General features: G+C 57.4%; 1 protein-coding gene across 25 annotated transcripts in view; it reads left to right on the top strand.

Annotated features, from left to right (window-relative positions):
• ARHGEF10L (Rho guanine nucleotide exchange factor 10 like) overlaps positions 1-19,710 on the top strand; it is a 153,585-nt gene that overhangs the window by 13,028 nt on the left and 120,847 nt on the right. For 8 of the 25 annotated variants that reach the window (XM_070601277.1, XM_070601249.1, XM_070601218.1 and 5 more), the window contains exon 1: positions 3,269-3,408. The exons of 11 other annotated variants lie outside the window; for them this stretch is intronic. The gene's annotated coding sequence lies outside the window, so the exon portion shown is untranslated. Of the gene's footprint in view, positions 1-2,455; positions 2,590-3,268; positions 3,409-19,710 lie in introns of those variants that run through there. 6 more of the 25 variants (XM_070601190.1, XM_070601114.1, XM_070601318.1 and 3 more) reach the window with 6 other exon arrangements.

Below are 19,710 nucleotides of genomic sequence, written 5' to 3'. Positions count from 1 at the left end.
TCAGACTCTGTCCCAGGTGTTGGGGATTCCACCATGAATGAGACAGGACAGTCCCAGCCCCCGGGACTCACAGCCCGGGGGAAGACATGGGGCAAATACACCGCACAACGCGGCAGGATGGGTGCATTGACAGGGGGACAGGAGGATGCTGTGGGAGCCAGGAGCCCAGTCTGGGGACACTAGGGAAGAGATCCTTGAGAAGGTGTTATCTACGTCGAGAGCATCCAAAAGCAGTTAGCCACGGTGTCTGGGAGCTGGAGCAGTAGGGGCATTCCAAGTGGAGGGAGCAGTATGAGCAAAGGCCCAGTGAAGCACCTCGTATGTTGCATTGTGCTGTGCAGCTTAGAACACGAAGCTGGGGAGGCAAGAGAGCAAGGCTGTGTGCGCGTCAGGGAGCCAGATGGTGGAGGGAACAAGAATGCGGGAGAACGTTGCCTGGGCTGGGGCCTGACCTGGCCTGGGAGGTGAGGGCTGCAGGCTCATTTATTCTCCAGTCTGTGTTTTGTGATATGATTTTTTTTCTTGTAAGAGCAGAACATGGAGGGAAAATAAACTGAAAACACTAATTCAGCGGAGGGACCTCCAAGTCAGTTGGGTGACACAGAGCTGAGAGGGATGGTGGCAAGTGGAGGAACACAGCTCCTCGGGGCCTGCAGAGTGTGGCCCCGGGGGGAACGAGGGCCCGGCATGACCAGATCTTCACATTTGTTAAGAGAAGCTAGGGGCTGGCCCCGTGGCTGAGTGGTTAAGTTCGCGTGCTCCGCTGCAGGAGGCCCAGTGTTTCATTGGTTCGAATCCTGGGCGCGGACATGGCACTGCTCTTCAAACCACGCTGAGACAGCATCTAGAAGGACCCACAACAAAGAATATACAACTATGTACCGGGGGGCTTTGGGGAGAAAAAGGAAAAAAAGAAAACCTTTAAAAAAATAAGTAAACAAAAGAGAAGCCAGAAATCTGGCTTTTCATGGGAAATCTGCCAATTGTTAGGTGTTGGTAACTAATTAACAGTAACAACAGGACCTCTGTGTATAAAACAAAATGCTTCTGGGGCTCCATTGGTTTTATGAGCTGGTGGATTGCAATCCTGGACCCAGAAGCCTGAGAATGTCCACTTGGAATCCATTGGATCCACTTGGATCCTCTGATGGTGAATGTGCCCCTAACATGCGCTCGGCTCTGGCGGCACAGGACGGCATGGGGTGTGGTCCCTGCTCTCCAGCCTGGTCACAGCTGCCCTCAAGCCGGAGACAGTTCCAGTCAGCATGTGTCCAGAGCCAATTTAATCAAACAACAAAAGAGCTGACAGTGCACCTTACCAATGCAGGAGGTGCTGCAGAGCTCCGAGGAGAGGTGGTCAGGGAAGAGGCCACGCGGGCGGCTTCCTGGGGATTCAGGGCCTTCTGGCAGTCTGGAGCTGGGGGGTCAGCCTTTGTGCAACCAGAGAGGGGTAGGCCTCCGGCCTGGAGGACTCAGGAGGGCTCAGGTCCTGGAGAGAAATGGGATCGCCAAGGAGGGCGGTTGGAGTAGGTCTGAAAAGCTTCGAATGCAGGTCCAGGGACTTGCACTCGGCTCTGCCACCCCAGCGGGACCCGAACATCTAAATTCTGGTCCAAGGCTTAAGGCTCAGAGCCCTGAGGTCACTCGATGGACATCTGAAGATGTTCTTGCTGCTTTGCTGGCATTCTAGAAGCCTTCTGCTCTGTTATCACAGCCACCATTTATTCACCGCTGGAATGGAAGCTCCACCAGGGCAGGGGTCATGCCTGTATTTTCACTGATGTCACCCGGATGGCTAGAACGATGTCTGGACCACAGTAAGTGCTCAACAAATATTTACTAGCTGCTTACTATGCGCCTCGTTGCCCTCGGCCTGGGGCTTTGGACAACTCTGAACAAGTCTGAGGACAGGCTCTATGGCGCTTATGTCTTGTGCGGGGATGGACAATACACAAGCAAACGGACCAATGAATACGATGATTTCAGCGACCGTGGCCTGGCGTGGCTTGTCTTGCTGCACTGTAGTGGCCTGTTCATTCCTGTCTCCTCCTGGCCTAGGAGAGCCGAGGGGGCAGGGCTGGGGTCTGTCTGTTCCTTGTTTCATTCCTAGCCCCTCGGGCTGGTGCCTGACAGATAGGCAGTATGAAAAAGATGTTTTTGCCGGCTGCATTGAATGAACGAACACAGGCGACAAAGATTCCAGCCTACACACACCTTTGCCCTTCGGAGGCTGCAGAACTCATCATTATCAACCCAGGAGTAATTGCTGATAAGCAATTGCTGATAAGCCTGCTGCATGAATGTCGTTGCAGATAGAGAGGTAGCAGGGCAGTGTCTAATAACAACAGGGATAATCTTCATTAACGAGCAGATAACTATAATTAATTGCATCATATCCGGAGGCCCTCTTTGGAATTCTGGGAGGGAGTAACTAGCATTTGGCAGCTTGGGGACTGGAAGGGAGGGGCGTGCTGGGATCTGGGCTCCACCACTTCCTTCCTGGGGAGCTCTGAGCCTCAGTTCCCTCATCAGGAAAAAGGGCCTACATGGCAGGGCTGTCGCCAGTGCTGATGCTCTCAAAGCCCTCAGGTACCCAGCCCCCAGAGTCATGGTTCCTGAGGTCATTATCGGAGGCCAGGGTGCCAGGCCACCGAGGGGCTGGAGGGCTCTGAGCTGCCTACAATGGGTGGGGGCCCATCTCACGGCCAGGGTTTCCCCTGGGGCCAACCCACGACTCTCTGGCCCTTCTGGGGAACCCCTGGGCAAACCCCTGGAAGTGAGGGGGCAGAAGCGCGCGCGCGCGCGTGTGTGTGTGCACGCGCGGGACCTTTCCAAGGGAGAAAGAGGGAAGTGGGAGAGTGGGGGAGAGCTTCTTGGGGGGAGAAACGGGCAATTGGGAGGGGACACTGGGAGTGATGGAGTGAGGGGTCCTTGGGTGACCCGGGGCAAGGCCTCACCCGCTGCGGGCCTCAGTTTCCCCAACTGCGTGTTGAGAGGTCGGGTCAGTGTGGCCCCAGCTCGCAGCCCCGACCTGCGGGTGGTTGGGGAGGGTCCTCCCCCCGGTGCCCATGCCCTGGGGCGGGGGCGCAGGCGGGGCGGCACGGCGGCCGCAGCCCGGCCAGCAGGGGTTAATCGGTGACTTCAGCCCGGAGCCGGCCGGGCGGGCGGGGACGGCGTGGCGCTGCGCGGCAGGCCGGGCCGCTGGGCGGCGGCGGCGGCGGGCGCACTCCCGGCCGGGCCGCGACCTCGCGGGGGGCGCGCGGCGCGCCATCGGCGGGGCGGGCGGCGGGGCGCGGGCTGGGCCGCCCGGCATGGGCACCCGCGGCGGCCGGGACGGCTGAGCGTGGGGCGGCCGCGCGCCTTTGTGAGCGGCGCGGGCGACGGAGGCGCGGCCGGCGGCCGGAGCCGGTGAGTGCGGCCGGGGGGGGGGCGCGGGGCGCGGGGCGCGGGGCGGCGGGGGCTCCGTGGGGTGGGGGTGGGGGTGAGGGTGGCCCGGGTCTCCCCGGGGCCGCGGGCGGCCCGGGACCAGGGTCGCTGAGTCCCTGAGAGGCCGGGGCCCCCGAGGCCGGGTCGTGCCGGCCCCTCCGCGCGGCGCTGCTTCTGCGTGGTCTTTGTGTGTCCCCGTGTCCGAGAGAGTCTCTCCAGGAGCCGGTGGCTTCTCCGTGCGGCCCTGGGTGTGTCAGCGAGTGGGTATCTCTGTGTCTCTGGGTGCGAGAGTCCCCGAGCCTGGATCTTCCCCATGTCCCTGGTGTGAGTGTCTCCCCAGGAGCTGGCGTCTTTCTCTGTCCTGTGTCTCTCGAGCCTGTGTAGTGGGGATGTGTCTCTGGGTGTGTGAGGCCCCGCAGCCTGGGTCTTCTCCCTGCGCCTGTGTCTCTCCTTGTGTCATTTGAGTGTGAATGTGTCCCCTTCCCCCCGGGGGGGCGGCCGGGAGTCTCCATGTCTCTTGGGTGTCCTGTCCCTTTGCGTGACTCCCGACTGGTCTTTGTGCGTCAGCATGTGAGTGTGTGTGTGTGAGAGAGAGACCCTGTGCCACACTTCCCTGTTGGGTCACCAGGCCTTCGGGTCCTGCTGTCACTGTGGTCCCTGGTCCCCTGCACTGACCTTGGGGGTCCTGGGATTACACGAAGTCAGGGAATGCTCCTGTTGGCTCTCTTCTGGGCCAGCCTCTCTCTGCTTAACCCCCTGCCCAGGGGGCAGAACAGGGGCAGCCTCCCAGAGGAGGGGAGTGTGGGAGGAGAGGATGCCCTGGTCAGCTGGAAGGCCATGACCGCAGAGCCCGGTCAGGCCTGGACACTCCCTGAGGCAGAGAAGTGTGTCCTGGGTGGGCCCTGCTCAGGATGAAGGCCGGCCTCCTAGCCTCCAGGGAAGGTCTCTGAGAGGGGGTCCAGGCCTGATGGAGGAGAGGCTGGGGGTAGTTCTTCCTCTGTCTCCCAGGGTAGGGTCCTGGGGCAGGGGTCAGGAATCTTCCTTTAGTCTTAGAGCCTGAGGACCCTGTATCAGGCCGAAGCAGGAAAGTGGTGGGGGGTGGGCTGCACTGCTGCCCACTGCCTTCCCCAGGGATTCAACCAGGGCAGCCCCGCCCCGCCCCCCCGAAGCCCCATCTGCTCCTCCTTGGATGCTGGGGAGAGAGGACAGGTTGTGCAGGTTCATTAAAATGCTTGGCACTTCCTGCAGGCCCTGCCCGAATGGCCAGCAGCTGCAGCGTCCATCCTTCCGTCCAGCCAGCACTGCGCCCCCACAGTGTAGGTGAGCCCTCGCTCCAGTGGGGGGGCTTGTTTATACCTCCCAAAGGGCCGTCAACCTTTGAGAGCAGGGACCATCTCTGTGCTGGATCACCAGCCCAGAGCAGTTCCTGACACACAGTAGGTGCTCATAGTACATAGTAGGCCTCGGGCTCACAGACCGGCAAGGAGGCTGCGGTCTGGACATCTCCAAGCTCTCTGTGACTGTGGGTTGGGGGCCGTCCTTCCCCTTCCTCAAGCTCTCAGGGGGAAGCTCAGAACCCTCCTCGGGCCTGTGAGGCCTCAGGTTGTGCCCATGTCTGATGCTCACTCTGCTCTGTCACAGTCGCCTTCTCGAGGGCCCCTGCTCCTTCCTTGACCACCAACACGCCTTCACCCCTGCTGTTCCCTCTCTCCAGAAAGTTGGTCCCATCCTTCACCTCTTCACTGCTCACTCGGGCATCTCTTCCTCTTTGGCCGGCCAGCCTGGCTCGAGTTCTTGTTCGCGATGCTCTCAGAGCCCGCCCTCCAGTCTGGGGGCTTGTTGATACCTCCCAAGGGACTGTAAACTTTTGAGAGCGGGGACCATGTCTGTCCTTGGTCAGCAGCCTAGAGCAGCGCCTGATGCTTTGTAAGTACTCGACAACTAGTTGCTGAGCAATTGGATGTCCGGTTATGAATGGTTCCTAGACTCTGCTGTTTCAAGTTTTGACTTTGGAGGAGTCTAGGGAGAAAGCTAGTACGTTCCTTGGGGCCCAGGTCCCAGGGTAGCGTAAAGGGAAGGCCTTCTGTTAATGAGATAAATAGTAAATTAATGAACAGAAATGTATCTGGTAAGTGCCAGATGTTGGGCTGGCTGCTTCACATATGTGATTTCTTAAACAGTGGGAAGGAGCAGAGTGGAAAGAATATAATCTTCTTAGATAAGCTTTGAAAAGATAGAGTCGGTGATGTATAAATGTGCGATAATAGTAACTTAGACTTCTGTTGCTCTTTCTTGTCCACCAACTCTTTGTTTCTACAACAGCCCTGAAAATTACGCAGGGAAGATGGGTTCATACTCATTTTACGGATGAGGAAAATGAATCACAGCTTTTAAGTGTGACTGCCTAAGGACACAGCTAGCCAGTCAAGGACTCGAGCCTTGGTCTCCCTGACCACCTGGTCCTTGCTTGGTTTTTTTTTTTTTTGAGGAAGATTAGCCCTGAGCTAACTACTGCCAATCCTCCTCTTTTTAGCTGAGGAAGACTGGCCCTGAGCTAACATCCATGCCCATCTTCCTCTACTTTATATGTGGGACGCCTGCCACAGCATGGCTTTTGCCAAGGGGTGCCATGTCCGCACCCAGGATCCGAGCTGGTGAACCCTGGGCCGCTGAGAAGCGGAACGTGCAAACTTAACCGCTGCGCCACCGGCCCGGCCCCTGGGTGCTTGCTTTCTTCTGCAAGCTTGTCTTCAGGGACTTGTTGGTATTCTCATCGCCCATCTCGTCTCCACAGTGGTGAATGAGCCATTCTCCTTGCCCTCGAGGGGTGTGCAGGTGTCCAGGAAGGAGAATCAGACCCATGGACAACTGAGTGGGCCCAAGTTCTCTTTCCACCCGACTGTGCTGTCTCGGCCCCAGCTCAGCTCCTTCCTGGCCAGGCAGCCCTGGAGAGCTCCTTGGTCTCTCTTTGCCTCCGGGGAGGGCATCAGAGCCACCTTCCTTTGGGGTCCTGGTCTGATCGAGCTCCCAGGAGTGACCGTCCTTGCCGAAGCTGTGCCGGGCCTGGCCGGGCTTTGCTGGAGCCAGTTTGTGCCAGAGCATGAGTGCCGATTGCTAAATTTTAGGGATTTTTGTGAGCTGGCCATTAAACACAGCCATTATAAAAAAACTCTAAATAAATAAATTTACAGTTAAATACATTATACTAAAAACAAGGGTGATAAAACTCAAAATACAGTGCTTCCCATTTATTTCACTATTACCGACGTGTTTGTGGGTTTTGTGTCTTTCGTGTGTGTATATACATGTAATGGACATCCTGGCACGCTGCTGCGTTTCTCTTCCCAGCTCTGTGTTCAGTGATGTCACCTCGGTAGCTTGAAGTTGGCCGTAATGAGAGTATTTACACCACAGAAACTGGGAAACACTGCAAATCAGGGTTTTCTTTTTCCCCCTGAAGAGCCAGTTGTTAAACATTTACCAGCACATGGTTGGGGATCCAGCAGTGGGCAACTCGGGCGCAGCCCCTCCCTGGAGCTTGTGTTCTGGTGTGACACCCCTCTCTGGCTGGTTTAGGGTCCTCACTGGGGCAGAGCGAGAGGGGCAGGGGTGGGGCTGGGCCTGCTGTGGTGGTAGGCGTTGTAAATTGCCCTGAATTTATAACAATTTATAGTGTCACTCAATTTATAGTGACAGTGGAGCTGTGACTCCAGAAGCTGAGTTCTGTTACCACGCACCAGGAAGAGGGGAAATGGGATGACAGTCGGGTTCAGTTCACTGAGAGCCTGATGGCCATTGGTTGAATAACAACACTCAAGGGGTTTCAGGCATGGTGGTGCCAGACCAGGGTGGCAGGGGTGCCTGAGGACAGACTGTGGACAGGTCAGATGGCAGGGCGCTGTGAAAGTATGGTGTCCCGGACACTGGCGGCTAGACTGGTCCAGGGGTGGCTTAGGCAATGGTGGGCATGACCCGTCCGTCTGGATTCAGGGACAGCCTACGAGAGTAGAGCCAGACTGTGGAATGGGCAGGCCGTGGTAGTTCCTGTGCAGCCCCGAGCTCTGGTTGGGAAATGGACCTGTGTGCAGTCATGTCCAGTGGAGGTGTATGCGGAGTATAGCAGGAGCATGGGGCAGGGAGAGGGGAAGGGTCTGGGTAGAAGGAACAGCATGTGCAGAGGCTCAGAGGCGTGAGCCGTTGGGAGTTCAGTCTGGCTCCGTATCAGTGGACCAGGAGTCTGCAGGGCTCGTGGCAGAGCAGCGGAAGGGCTGCGCCCTCCTCACGTCAGGGGCACAGCATCGTCCCGGTACCAGCAGAGGAACCTGCCCAGGCTCGCCTGCCGGGGCATCATGCTCTGTGCACCACCATCCCCGCTCCACATCTTTAAGATTTCTTATTATCCCCCTAGCTTGTTGCTGCTGCAGCCCTGGCATCTCAAAAAAGATTTCCATTTTACTGTCAAGCCAAACAAAACAGAATTGGGAAGGGGAGTCTGCTGCTCCCCCCGCCCCACCCCCCCAATAATACCAGAAAAGCCAAAGCTGAAAATGTAGCTAGGGTTTAGTTTACCCAGTGTTTCCGGTCCCTCTTACTCCTGCCCTTCATTTAGGCAGATAATTGAGGGCTGATTTGTTTAGAGACAACTCACGTTTACCTTATGCCCATACGTGCCAGGCATTTGTCAGTTCCTCTAATTTCCGTACCCATCCTGCAGGTAGGAGCTGTTCTCCCCCCCCCCCCCCCCCGATAGATGCGGAAACTGAGTCACAGGTTGAGGGACTTTCCCGAGGCCACACGTTTGTAAGTGGCAGGATTCGAACCCGGTGGGCCCTGAGATCTTTTCCAGTCCTGTTTCCCCTTTCCTTTTGAGGAGGGGAGGGAGGGAAGATTCAGCACAGGTGGTTTTCACCCTCAAGGCTGGTTCCTCGCCCTGTGGCTTAGGGGCAAGGCTTCGAATAGAACCCAGCATCCAGATGGGCCCCTTGGCCTGGGTCAGAAAGAGCTAATAATAATGGCTCGTATTTACAGAGCACAGGCACCTTGCTCCTGGGGGCTTGCTCAGTCAGTCGCCTGAGAGGTGGGCTGTGTCATCCCCGTTTTGCCCCATGAGGCAGAGCCCCACGTCAGTTATCTTGCTTGCCCAGCCTCGAGGGGTGGCTGCAGCACGGGTTAACCCGTCCTGTCTGCCCCACAGCCCAGCTGTCACCCTCCGCACCCTGGAGCAGTGCCTGTCCTTCCAGGGCCTGGCCCCACTGCGCTTTCGATGGCCCCTGGCAGCAGGACCCACATGCTGTGGGAAATAGGAAGACACTTGACCACTTGGCCGGAAGCACAGGGCGGGCCCAGCTCTTGGTCAGAGCCTGGAGCTGAGCCCCCTGCCGAGGGCCTCATCTTCCCACCAACCTGTCTGTTGAAAGGGTGGTCTTGGCCCACGCCCCCCTACCTTCTTTGCAGGTCCAGGGCAGTGCAGGTGGTCTGGGGTGGGTCCTGCCTGTGATGGCACCCAGGGCCCTGGGCGAGGTGGCATGTCTGGGTCTGGACCCCTCCTTCTTGAGAGCTGGCCTCCCTGCAGAAACCCTCTCCCCGAGGCTGCCTGATTGGTATTCTCCCTGAATTCCGGCCGACCAGCCCCCGCGACTCCCCTTGCTGCACTGTTTGAAGTGGGTGGACTTGGAGCAGAGCTTTAAAGATGCGGGCTTTTTATTCAATTTCCCTAGAAAAACAATGGTTTAAATTAAATAGAGGAGTAACAGTCACTGGAAATTGAAGAAAAATATTCCTGAACCCAGACATTACCCAGAACCTTTAAATTTCTTTCGAAATAAGAGTTTGTTTGACTTTAAATTATGCAAGTGTTGCCTGACCATTGACAAAAACTTGGAAAATACAGACAGAAGAAAATTAACATCACCCTTTATCTCGCCACCCAAAGACAACCTCCCAGTGTTGTGGGGTGTCTCATTCATTTGTTGGGGGGTTGGTTTGCTCGTTTGGCGAGTATCTATTTAGGGCCAACAGAGGGCCAGGCCTGTGCTGGGCTGGGGGGTGGATGGTACCCTGTTCCCTGTGGCCCCTCTTTCTGTGCTGGGCCTTGGGCGGCTCACCTGCCCTCTGTATCTCAGTTTCCTCATCTGTCAAATGAGGTTAATACTAGCGACTGTGTCACAGGGCATGAGGGCTTAATGAGAAAGTCCAAGCAGGCTGCTGGGGACCGGGCCTGGCCCACGTAAGAGCTTAGCAGTGTTGGCTGTTACCATGGGGTGTACCCTTGCTGTTATAGATCTTATGTGACAGCGGAGGAGACAAACAAATCAAACAAATTAATAAAGTAACTGTGTTCAAGCAATACTTCCTGAGAAGGAAACAACCTAATGTGGTGTGAGGGGCATACCTGGGGGGGCCGGGTTGGGGGTGGCGGGAGGGTATGTGAGGGGTAGTGGTGCAGAATTTGTTAGCTGGAGGGGTCGGGGCCTCTCTGAAGAGAGACATTTAAGCTGAGACCTGAATGACAAGGAGGAGCCCTCTTCCCCCCAGGCAGGGAGTCAGCACATGCAAAGGCCCTGAGGCTGGAATGACCTTGGCCTGTTTGAACAACTGAAAGCCTCGAGCCTGCAGCGGGAAGCGGGGAGAGGGCAGTGTGAGAGGAGGCTCTGCAGGGCAGGCAGATCCGGGCAGGCCATTGGGGTGGTTAATGGAGATGCAACGGGAAGCCACTGCAGATTTGTTTTCTTTTTAATTTCACATAAATACTTTTATTAATGAAATGCAATTCCAAGATTTCAGCTGTTAATAACTCTGTTGGGAAGTTTCCCCTTTCCCAGATGATTTATTCTGTAACTGACTGAGCGCCTGGTCTGTGGAAGCCCTTGGGGTAGGTGCTGTGGGGTGAGGGACGGACACAGGGTAGGTCAGATGGGGCCTTGCCCGCAGGGAACCCGCGCTGCCTGCCTCCGTCTCACTGATGCCCCCCAACCCTGGCGCCTTGTGGGCTCTGACCGGATCCTCAGGGGACAACGGGCTGCAGGGCCCGGAGGAGGGGATGGCGGGTCGGGGGCGGGGTTCGGGTTTGAGTTGTGGCCGTGGGGTTGGACAGAAGGGGTTGGTTTCGGGTTATACATCAGAGAGAGGATTGGCTGGAATTGCTGGTAGATCGTTCACAGTGGGTGAGGGGAAAAGAGGACTCAAGTGTGACTTCCAGAATCTTCTTTTGACTATCGGGCTGGGGGGGTGGTGTCATGAAGCGAGATGGTTAGGAGTGGGCGGGAGCGTGGTTTTTGGCAAATCCAGGAGTCCAGTCTGGGACTGGGTCACGTTGAGAGACTGCTTCGAAGTCCAGGGGAGGGATTGGGGCTCCTGTGCTGAGATTCAAACTGGGGCGTCATTGCATAAAGATGGGGCAGGGGGACCTCCCAAGGTCAGGTGAAGGGCAGGAGCCAGGAGAGGAGCCCGAGCAGGGGCAGCCAGGATGCTGGGAGGAGGAGGGAGCGTGGGGTGTCAGGGAGCTGATGCGGGGGACCGTTTCAGATGGGAGCTAGGGGTCAGCAGGGCGGCAGGCCGTTCAGAGTCCGACTAAGATGAGACAGAAAAGTGGCCACTGGTTTTGGCGACACAGAGCTGGTCTGGGCCTTTGGTAAGGGCCGTTTTGGAGGTGTGATGGGGCTGGAGGCCGAGGTGGGAGTGGGCTGCGGGGGTGGGAAGTGAGCTAGGAGACAGCGTCTGAGATGCCGGACAAGGGAAAAGCAGCCAGGAAAAGATGTCTCGGTTGGAGGTGATGTCGGGGACCCAGGAGAATGGTTTGTGCTGGTGGCCAGGACTGTTCCTGGAGAGGGAACGAGACACATGGGGCAGCCACAGGAGCCGCACCTTTAGGTAATTGAGTGAGAGTGGTACCCAGCTTGATGGTGTGGGCGTGACGGGGTGAGGGGTTGACCGTGATGGGAGCAAGGATGCTTCTTAGGAAATGGGGGAGGATGGGGTAGATTTGGATTATTTGTGATGGGACGTTGGGGACCGTCCCATCTGATAGCCTCGTGTTTCTCAATGAAACCTTGACCAGGGGATAGTGGGGTACATTCCCACCAAGACCGCCCACCCCGGGAGAGGCCATTCTGCAGCCACTAAGAGAACGGGTAGAGATGGCTGTGTCCCCAGGGCGGTGAAAGCAGGTGCTCCTTAGCACCTTTGTATAGAGGAGGGAACAGGATCAGAGAGGTCAGTGGTTTGTCTGCAATGGCACAGTGGGGCCAAGCTCTCGTGCCTCGACTCCGAGGGGCCCATGTTCTCCGGCGCTGGGCTGCTGGGGCATGGGCCGGGCACTGACCAGCGCTCTGGGAGAATTAGCGCACTGAGTCCCCACGATCAGTGAGGTGCAGGTGCTGTTACTACCCTCGCTTTACCCAGGGGAGGGAGGCCCCGGGAGGTGACGTGCCACCCAGCAGGCACGCACCAGCTACGAGAGGACATCAGGGAGACCTTTAGAGGCTGTTCTAGCCTCTTGGATTCCTAGGTCATTCTGCGAACCCTGCTGTTTCTTAGTGCTTCCCAATCTCTACTCTTCTCTCTTTTCTAAAGAGGTTCCCAAGACTCAGAGAAGTCAAGCAACTTACCTGAGGTCACACAGCTTAACAGGGTAATCCAGGCTCAGTCTGGTCCCTTGAGTGAAATATCCTGAGTCTCCAGGGTACAAGCAGGTGGTGGTGAGTAACCCATGGAGGGGCTCAAGGGAGGCTCCAGTTGGATGTCGCCATCCCCAGGTCCCCTGTGCCTTTCAATGTTACCCTTTTGCAGGCTCGGAGAACGGGTGGGGCCTCCAGGCAGGAGGAGCCTGGCTGCTGGAGGCTGGGACACAGCCCTACTGGAGCCAGAGCCCCATGGGCGTGTCTGCAGCTAGGTCACGGGTGGCCAGTGAGGGAGGCGGTCCCCGCTGGGAGGGCAGCTGTGTTTTCCAGGTGCCAGGCGGAGGCCTCGTTCTCGGCGGGGGGGGGGGGCCAGGAGCAATGGGGAGTGGCTCCCAGAGCCCTTCCCCTGCAGCCCTGCCGCTTTGGGCAGGTGTCTTGCCTCTCTGGGGTCCTGGTTGCGTCATCTCTGAAGTAGGGACAATTTAAATGTGATCACGAACGATTGAAAACATAACCGGTGTTTGCTGAGGGCCCAGGGTGTGCCGGGCACCACATGTTATCTCCTTTCAGTTTTCTGTGGCAATCTTGTGAGGTGTATATGGTTATTATCTTCATTTTATGAAGGAGGCAGCGGAGGAACAGAGAGGGTAAATAATTTGCCCAAAGTCACACAGCTAGTAAATGGCAGAACTTGAACTCCGATCCATGTGACTCTGGAGCCCTCTCTTGAAACCCCTCTGGTCCCTGTTAAACTTTGTTCAGCCGAGCCCTTCCTTGGCAGATCTCCTGAGAGAATCTTATGGGGCTCCAGCATTCTGCCTGCTCCACTTTGGGACACCCCATCTGGTCCAACCCCTTAAGTTTTATCAGGAAGCCTTGGAGCTCCAGTGGGCCTAAGCCCCTTGCTCATCATCCCACAGCCACTTGGGGCCAGAATCCCAGCGTCTCGGACCTTCTGCTCTTTTCACTGCCCCAGGGCCTCAGGGAGAGCAGCGGACTGGGAGCCCAGCACCTGGGTTTGAATCCCACCTCCTCCTCGGACAACCAGGAGAGCTTGGCGACATTTCTTCCTGTCCCTGATTTCACCCTCAGCCTCAGTTTCCTCTTCTGCAAAATGGGCAGCCTGAGGGGCTGGCCCGGTGGCTCAGCGGTTAAGTGCTCACGTTCCGCTTTGGCGGCCTGGGGTTCGCCGCTTTGGATCCTGGGTACAAACATGGCACCGCTTGGCAAGCCATGCTGTGGCAGGTGTCCCACATATAAAGTGGAGGAAGGTGGGCACGGATGTTAGCTCAGGGCCAGTCTTCCTCAGCAAAAAGAGGAGGATTGGCAGCGGATGTTAGCTCAGGGCTGATCTTCCTCAAAAAAAAAAAAGGGCAGGCTGAGAACCTGGGGTCTCAGTTCTGATCATCCGTGAGTGTAAGATTTCAGTTTCCCAGGGGTCCGCAAGAGTCAGATTCTTGCCGCTGGTTCCTACTTCCTGTCCTCTGTCGCCCGGGGGACCAGGGGAGGTTGAACTGAGAAAACCGTTTGGAGGGCGCTGGTTAGGCAGCAGATCGTGATACCAGCGTCGGTTCAGTGCCGCTGCGTGCCGGGCCCGCGCTGGCTGCTTCGCCTGTCACGTAGTTGCATGCTCATCCGGGAGGTGAGTGTCGTTAGCTCCGTGTCGACGGGAGAACTGAGGTGCAGAGAGGGCGGCGAGCTCTCCCGAGGGTCCCGTAGAGACTCACCTTTTTGTGAGAGCCCAACTGGAAAGCCCAGAGGTGATGCCGGGCGTGTGCGTGCGGGGCGCACCCCCGATCACGTCCCATCGCTCGGGGCTCCCGGCCAGACCGGCCCCGGGGCTCCAGACGGGGAAATTCACCCCATCCATCCACCCTTGAGAAATGGCGACGAGGGGCCCGTGTGGAAATGCAGGATGGGTGGGTCGCGGTGAGGACGGTGAAGGGACGATGGCAGAAGAGCAAAAGCAGCGCTAGTCCATCGCTGGCCAGGGATGCCGGCCGGCAGCCCAGCCCCGGAGCGCAGGCCTCCGCTGTTCCCAGAGAAGGGGACTTGGGGGCAGGGAGAGGTGGCTGTCGGGGAGGGAAGAGGAGCTGAGGGGAGGCTGATGGGGTCGGAGACTCATTTAGAGCTGGGAGGGCCTTCTGGGATCATGTCATCCACGCGCCTAGTTTTCTGCATGGGCCATCGTCCTGTCCTCTGGAGAGGGGCTGTGACTTGCCCCAGGTCATGCAGCCACTGGCGGCAGAGCCGGGAACAGAAGAGGGTTCCGGAAGCTGGGTCCTCAGCCTCACCTCCTGGCCACTCTCCTGGGCGTGACTTCCTGCCCAGGCCCTGCCGCTGCCCACCCTCTCCCTCCCATCAGAAGAACAAGAACGACAACCATAATAATAAACGAGAGGAATCATCTCACAGAAGACTAAGCACGTTGGTCACCAGCGTGGACTCTGGGGGCATTTGTCTTGCTCTTGTCTTGCTCAGGTCCCACTGCCCCCACTTCCCAGCCTTGCGACTTTGGGCAAGGCACATGACCCCTCTTAGCCTCCAACTTTCTTCATCTGTTTCATGATTTAAGCAGACACTGAAATTGCAGGACTTTACAGTGCCTTTAACATGCTGAGTATTGTTAAACTCCGGGAGGGAGATTTCTGCTAGTTTTTCCATAGTCTTTGACCACTGAACCCTTTTTTCCCCATAAGCCCCTATGGCATATTTCAGGACACGTGTTCCCCTAAGCGTGCAGATTCACTGACGTCAGTGGTCGCTCAGGACTGTTTAAACATTTAAACTCAGACACTGGACTGATCGTGGAGTTTTGGGGAGACATCCCTACTGCACTCACTCTTGTGACTTTGGGCAAAACACAGCCGTCTCTGGGCCTCAGTTTCCCCATCTGTGAAAGAGGCAAGGGGTCATGGTTTGTTGGTTCCCTTCAGGGCCGATGTTCAGAGGAGTGGGCACATTGCCGTCTTTTGGCCTCACACCCTGGTTTGCTGGATTTCTTGGAGTCGTCCAAGATGTCTCATCAGGAGCACTTCTCTCTCAGAAGGCCAGGTGTGCGTGAAGGTACCAGACACAAGCAGGTGGTGCCAGCGCCCTGGGGAACCCGCGAGCCAGTAATTCCCATCCATTCGTACGTGTTGGGGTCGCCCAGACAGCCTGCGAAGAATGCAGATTCTCGGGCCTCGCCCCAAGAGACTCTAAGTTTGTAGGTTGGCGTTGGGACCTTGAAATCTATTTTTTTTTAAAGATTTTATTTTTTTCCTTTTTCTCCCCAAAGCCCCATAGTTGTACATAGTTGTATATTCTTTGTTGTGGGTCCTTCTAGTTGTGGCATATGGGACGCTGCCTCAGCGTGCTTTGAGGAGCAGTGCCATGTCCGCGCCTAGGATTCGAACCAACGAAACACTGGGCTGCCTGCAGCGGAGCGCACGAACTTAACCACTTGGCCACGGGGCCAGCCCCAAAATCTACTTTTAAAAAGACTCTCCCTCACTCAGGTGGCTCTGAAGTTGAAAGTTCAGGGGCCACATTTGGAAAAAGGCTGTTAGACTCTTTGAACTGAAAAACGTTTAGGAGAGTGATGGCCTGTGGGGGGGGGGTGGGCGGGGGGTGCTCTCTGTGCCCTGTTCTGAGATGCCTCGTGCGCAGGCACAGCCTTCAGCCCCCAGCCACTCCTCTTCCCCACAAGCTGGTGTTTCCCCAACCTGGCTGATGGCTGGAATTGCCAGGAAGCTTTTGAACAAAGTAGGAATTGTTGTGTCTCACCCTTACAGATTCTGCAACAGCACACATCGGCTGGGACCCAGAAATCTCCATGTTTGAAAAGCTCCCCAAGTCTTTTGTTCATTTGTTTGTCATTCATTCAACAAGTGTTTCGTGCAGCCCCTGATGGCCCAGGCCCAGGGGAAGGCATGGAAGACGTGATTGTTGGGCCAGACACAGTCTCGGACGTCATGTCACCTGTGCGACACCTGGTGAAGGAGATAGACAGTGATCACTTGGGAGTGTTCGCCGGGTTGGGAAACGTGTCTAAAGGATGGTTGGGTCAGACTAAATACCTGGGGCAAAGCTGGATTCCTGGGTAGCTGAGCTCCAGTAAATTCCACATCGAAGTGAAGCCCTGAGCCCACTGACCTCTGGCCACTATTTATGGACTCCTGTCATTTGTTCATTTGCTTATTCACTTATTATCTACCCACTCACCCACCCACCCACCCACCCATCCATCCATTCCTCCATCCAACCATCCATCCATCCACCCATCCATCCATCCATCTGTCCGTCTGTCCATCTGTCAATCTATCCATCCACCCATCCGTCCATCCATCTATCCATCCATCCACCTGTCCATCTGTCTGTCCGTCCATCTGTCCATCCATTCATCTATCCATCCGTCTGTCCGTCCATCCATCCATCCATCCATCTATCCGTCCGTCTGTCTGTCCATCCATCCATCCATCCATCTGTCTATCCGTCCATCCGTCTGTCCATCCATCCATCCATCCGTTCATCCATCCGTCCATCCGTGCGTCCGTGCGTCCGTCCGTCCATCCATCCATCCATCTGTTCCATCCATCCATCCATCTATCCGTCCATCCACCCAGTCACCCATCATTTCCTGAATCTCTACCGTGTGCTGGGATTGCACTGATTATTAGAGAGACAGAAGTGAAAGACACTGTGCCTACCCTCAAGGAACTCACAGTCTGGTGAGGGAGTCAGAAAATGGAGCAAGTGATTCCAGTCCAGAGTGTGAGGTGCACAGAGGGGTGAGGGACCCGCTCTCCCGGTGGGCATCGTGGAAGATTCCCTGAAGTCGGCTTGTGTTAAGGCTCAAAATGTAGGTGAGAGTGTCCCAGGAGACGCAGTGGGGCACGGCTTCCAGGCCCAGGAAGGGTCGTGCCCCTGGGAGGGCGGGCCTTGTGCTCAGGCCCTTCTACTCCGGGAGCTCAGCTCTGTCTTTGGTTTTCCATCTCTCTTCCCCCGAGAGCCTGGTCCACAGTAGGTGCTCAGCAAACATTTGTCATTGGTGAATGGGGACATGGGGGGTGGGGTGATCCATCAGAAAGGATGGCCTTCTGGACCATGCTGAGGAGCTTGTGCCCCTGTGGGGCCCTGGACAGGGTGCGGGGGGGGGAATGACACTGTCACCTAGGCTCCCTCGGCTGGGCAGGGAGCGTGGCAGGGGACACCGAGGGGGCCTCCCCAGGCCATGGCGTTTGTGACACCTTGGCCAGTCCATGACTTCTTCCCAACAGTGGGTCTCTCCTGCAGCTCAAGGGCGCTGCCTTCCTCGGGGGATGAGGGACATGGAGTAATGTGGGGGGGTGAGTAGAGGCAGTGGTGGCTAAGAGCCTTGGCCTCTGGAATCAGACTGCCTGGTTCTGCTTCTCACTTCTGCCTCTTGTCAGCTGTGTGTCCTGGGGCAGGTGTCTGAACCTCCCTGTATTTTAGTTCTGTTTCTCAGCTCATCAGATGGGGTAGCACCAGCCTCTGCCTCGTCCGGCTCTTGGAATGATTTAGAGTGTGGTTGTGTGTGAAGAGCGGTGCCTGGCACTCGGCAAACACCCGTAAACGTTCTCTGAAATGTGGGGCTTTGGGGGCGTCCTGAGGGGTGGTTAGATGTTTGCTGGCCCGGGAGCCAGAAGACCTGGTTCGGATCCCACCTCTCTCTAATTATAGAGACCCCAGCAAGCTGGCTCAAGCTTCTCCTCTGTGAAACGGGGCCTGATGCCCCAGAGGGTGTCTGGGAGGAGCGCTGGGTCTGATGGCTCATTCTCCGCGTTGGCTTATTACTGAGGCCGGAAAACTTGGGTCCCAGCAGGTAGAGACATCGCCATTTGCTGAGGGTGGTGTGGACAGGCTCCGGGGCCCAGCTCCCAGTCTGCAGGGCCGCCTCTCCGGGCCCCAGCCTTCCCTTTCACATGCCCTCACTGGGTGCCGGGATCCCGTGCAAGTGCTTGTCGCATGACTGGGGCTCCGGGGCTGCAGAGCGGGGCTGCGGCCGAGGGCTGGACTTAATCAGCAGGGGCCCTGCGGGAAGGGGCCTGCTTGCCCAGCCAGGCTGGGTCTGGGTGCCCCGGAGAGACCCGGCTTCTAACGCCTGTCCTGGACTCAGCGCCCCTCCCCTCCCACCGCGTGTCCCTGCTTGGTTTGCATTCTCAGGGCCGAGTGACTCGGGCATGGCTGATGCCCCAGAAGATTTGAGTCACAGCAGGTAAATATTAACCCCGGAAATCCAGCTCTGAATGTAACCCTGTTTGGGCTAGCTGCCCGGGGGACTGCCAGCTTCTGAGCCTCCCACCCCCGCTGATGGCCAGGAGAAGCAGGCGCCTTCCAGGGGGAGAAAGGCCCTGCTCCTCCATGCCAGGTGACCGTGTTTAGTTGCCATCACTGTCCACGGTCAGGGGCTGCTGTGTCTGTTTTACAGCGGAGGAAACCGAAGCACAGAGAGGGCAGGAGGCCTGCTCAGGTCTGCACAGCTAATGAGGCTGGACCTGAGGTTGGAACCAGGAGGGTCTCCCTGCACCCTGGACCCTCAGCAATCTCCTTGCTGCTGTCAGGGCCACACCAGGATGCTGTGTGTGTCACAGGTGCTGAGGTTTGCTTTCTGGCTCCTCTTGGCCTGGGCCTCAGATTCCCCTATTGCAGGGTGGGGACAGGCCGGGTTGGCAGGCAGACCCAGGCCCAGGACACCGGGGTGCAGCAGGCTGCAGGCAGAGCATGGAGAGCTCTCCCAGCTCAGGATGTGTGAGGCTCCCTGGGCCCCTGGGTGGGGTTTGGGATAAGCACCTGCCCGACCCAACAAGCCTTGTCCTGAACACTGTGTACGAGGCACACGGGGGCACCCATGGCCCAGCCGCAGTCCCCGTCCTCTGCGAGCTGATACGCAAGTGGGAGTGAGAACACAGGTTCAGGCTTCAGGCCTGGGGTTCGAAGCCTTGTTATCTGTGTGATCTTGGGCGGGTGCCCTCGCCCCGCTCGGCCCCAGGGGCTCCCCTGAATGATGGGAATGGTAACTCCTGCCTCATCTGGCCGTTGCGGGGGTGAAGGGAGCTGGTATTCCCAAAGACCCCAGGACAGAGCCGGTGCTCGGTGGGGTGACGTCCCTTCTCAGGCCCTCAGTCTTGTAAGGCTGAAAGTGATCAGCATGTCTGAAAGGTGAGTGGACGCTGCTCCCCGTGGTGCCTGCAGCCCAGGAGTTGCATGGGTGGGTCTGCAGGCAGCCGGAGACCGGGTGGGCTGGCTGTCTGCTCCACAGCGGGGCGTGTGGGGTGTGGGGCTGAGCTTGGCTGGGAAGACAAGGAACTACCCGCTTTTCCTTCATCCCCACTCCGCCCAGCCCTGTAGGCAGAGGCAGCCCCAGCACGGCCCTGGGCTGCGGTCAGACAGGCAGAAACCTGGGAGGGAGGTGACTTGTCTGATGCTGGTGGGAATTGGTGGCAGAGCCAGGCTGACCCCCAGCCCGAGGCCCACCTGACCCTGATCGTGCACCTTCAGCTGCCTCCAGGGGGTCCCTGGGGCCGTCGGGCCCCCTGGCCTCTCCAGCCTGCGCAGGAGCCAACTATGAATGGAATATTCTGGGTACATGACTCACAAGCCTGGCCCTTCCTAGCCAGGGCACTTTTTATTTCCTTCCTTCTACTTTTCCCTAATAAGGTCT

Source organism: Equus przewalskii, chromosome 2 (assembly GCF_037783145.1).
Source record: "Equus przewalskii isolate Varuska chromosome 2, EquPr2, whole genome shotgun sequence".
NCBI lineage: Eukaryota > Metazoa > Chordata > Mammalia > Perissodactyla > Equidae > Equus > Equus przewalskii.
The sequence above is the reverse complement of the archived record's forward strand: the minus strand, read 5'-3'. Positions and strand labels throughout refer to the sequence as shown.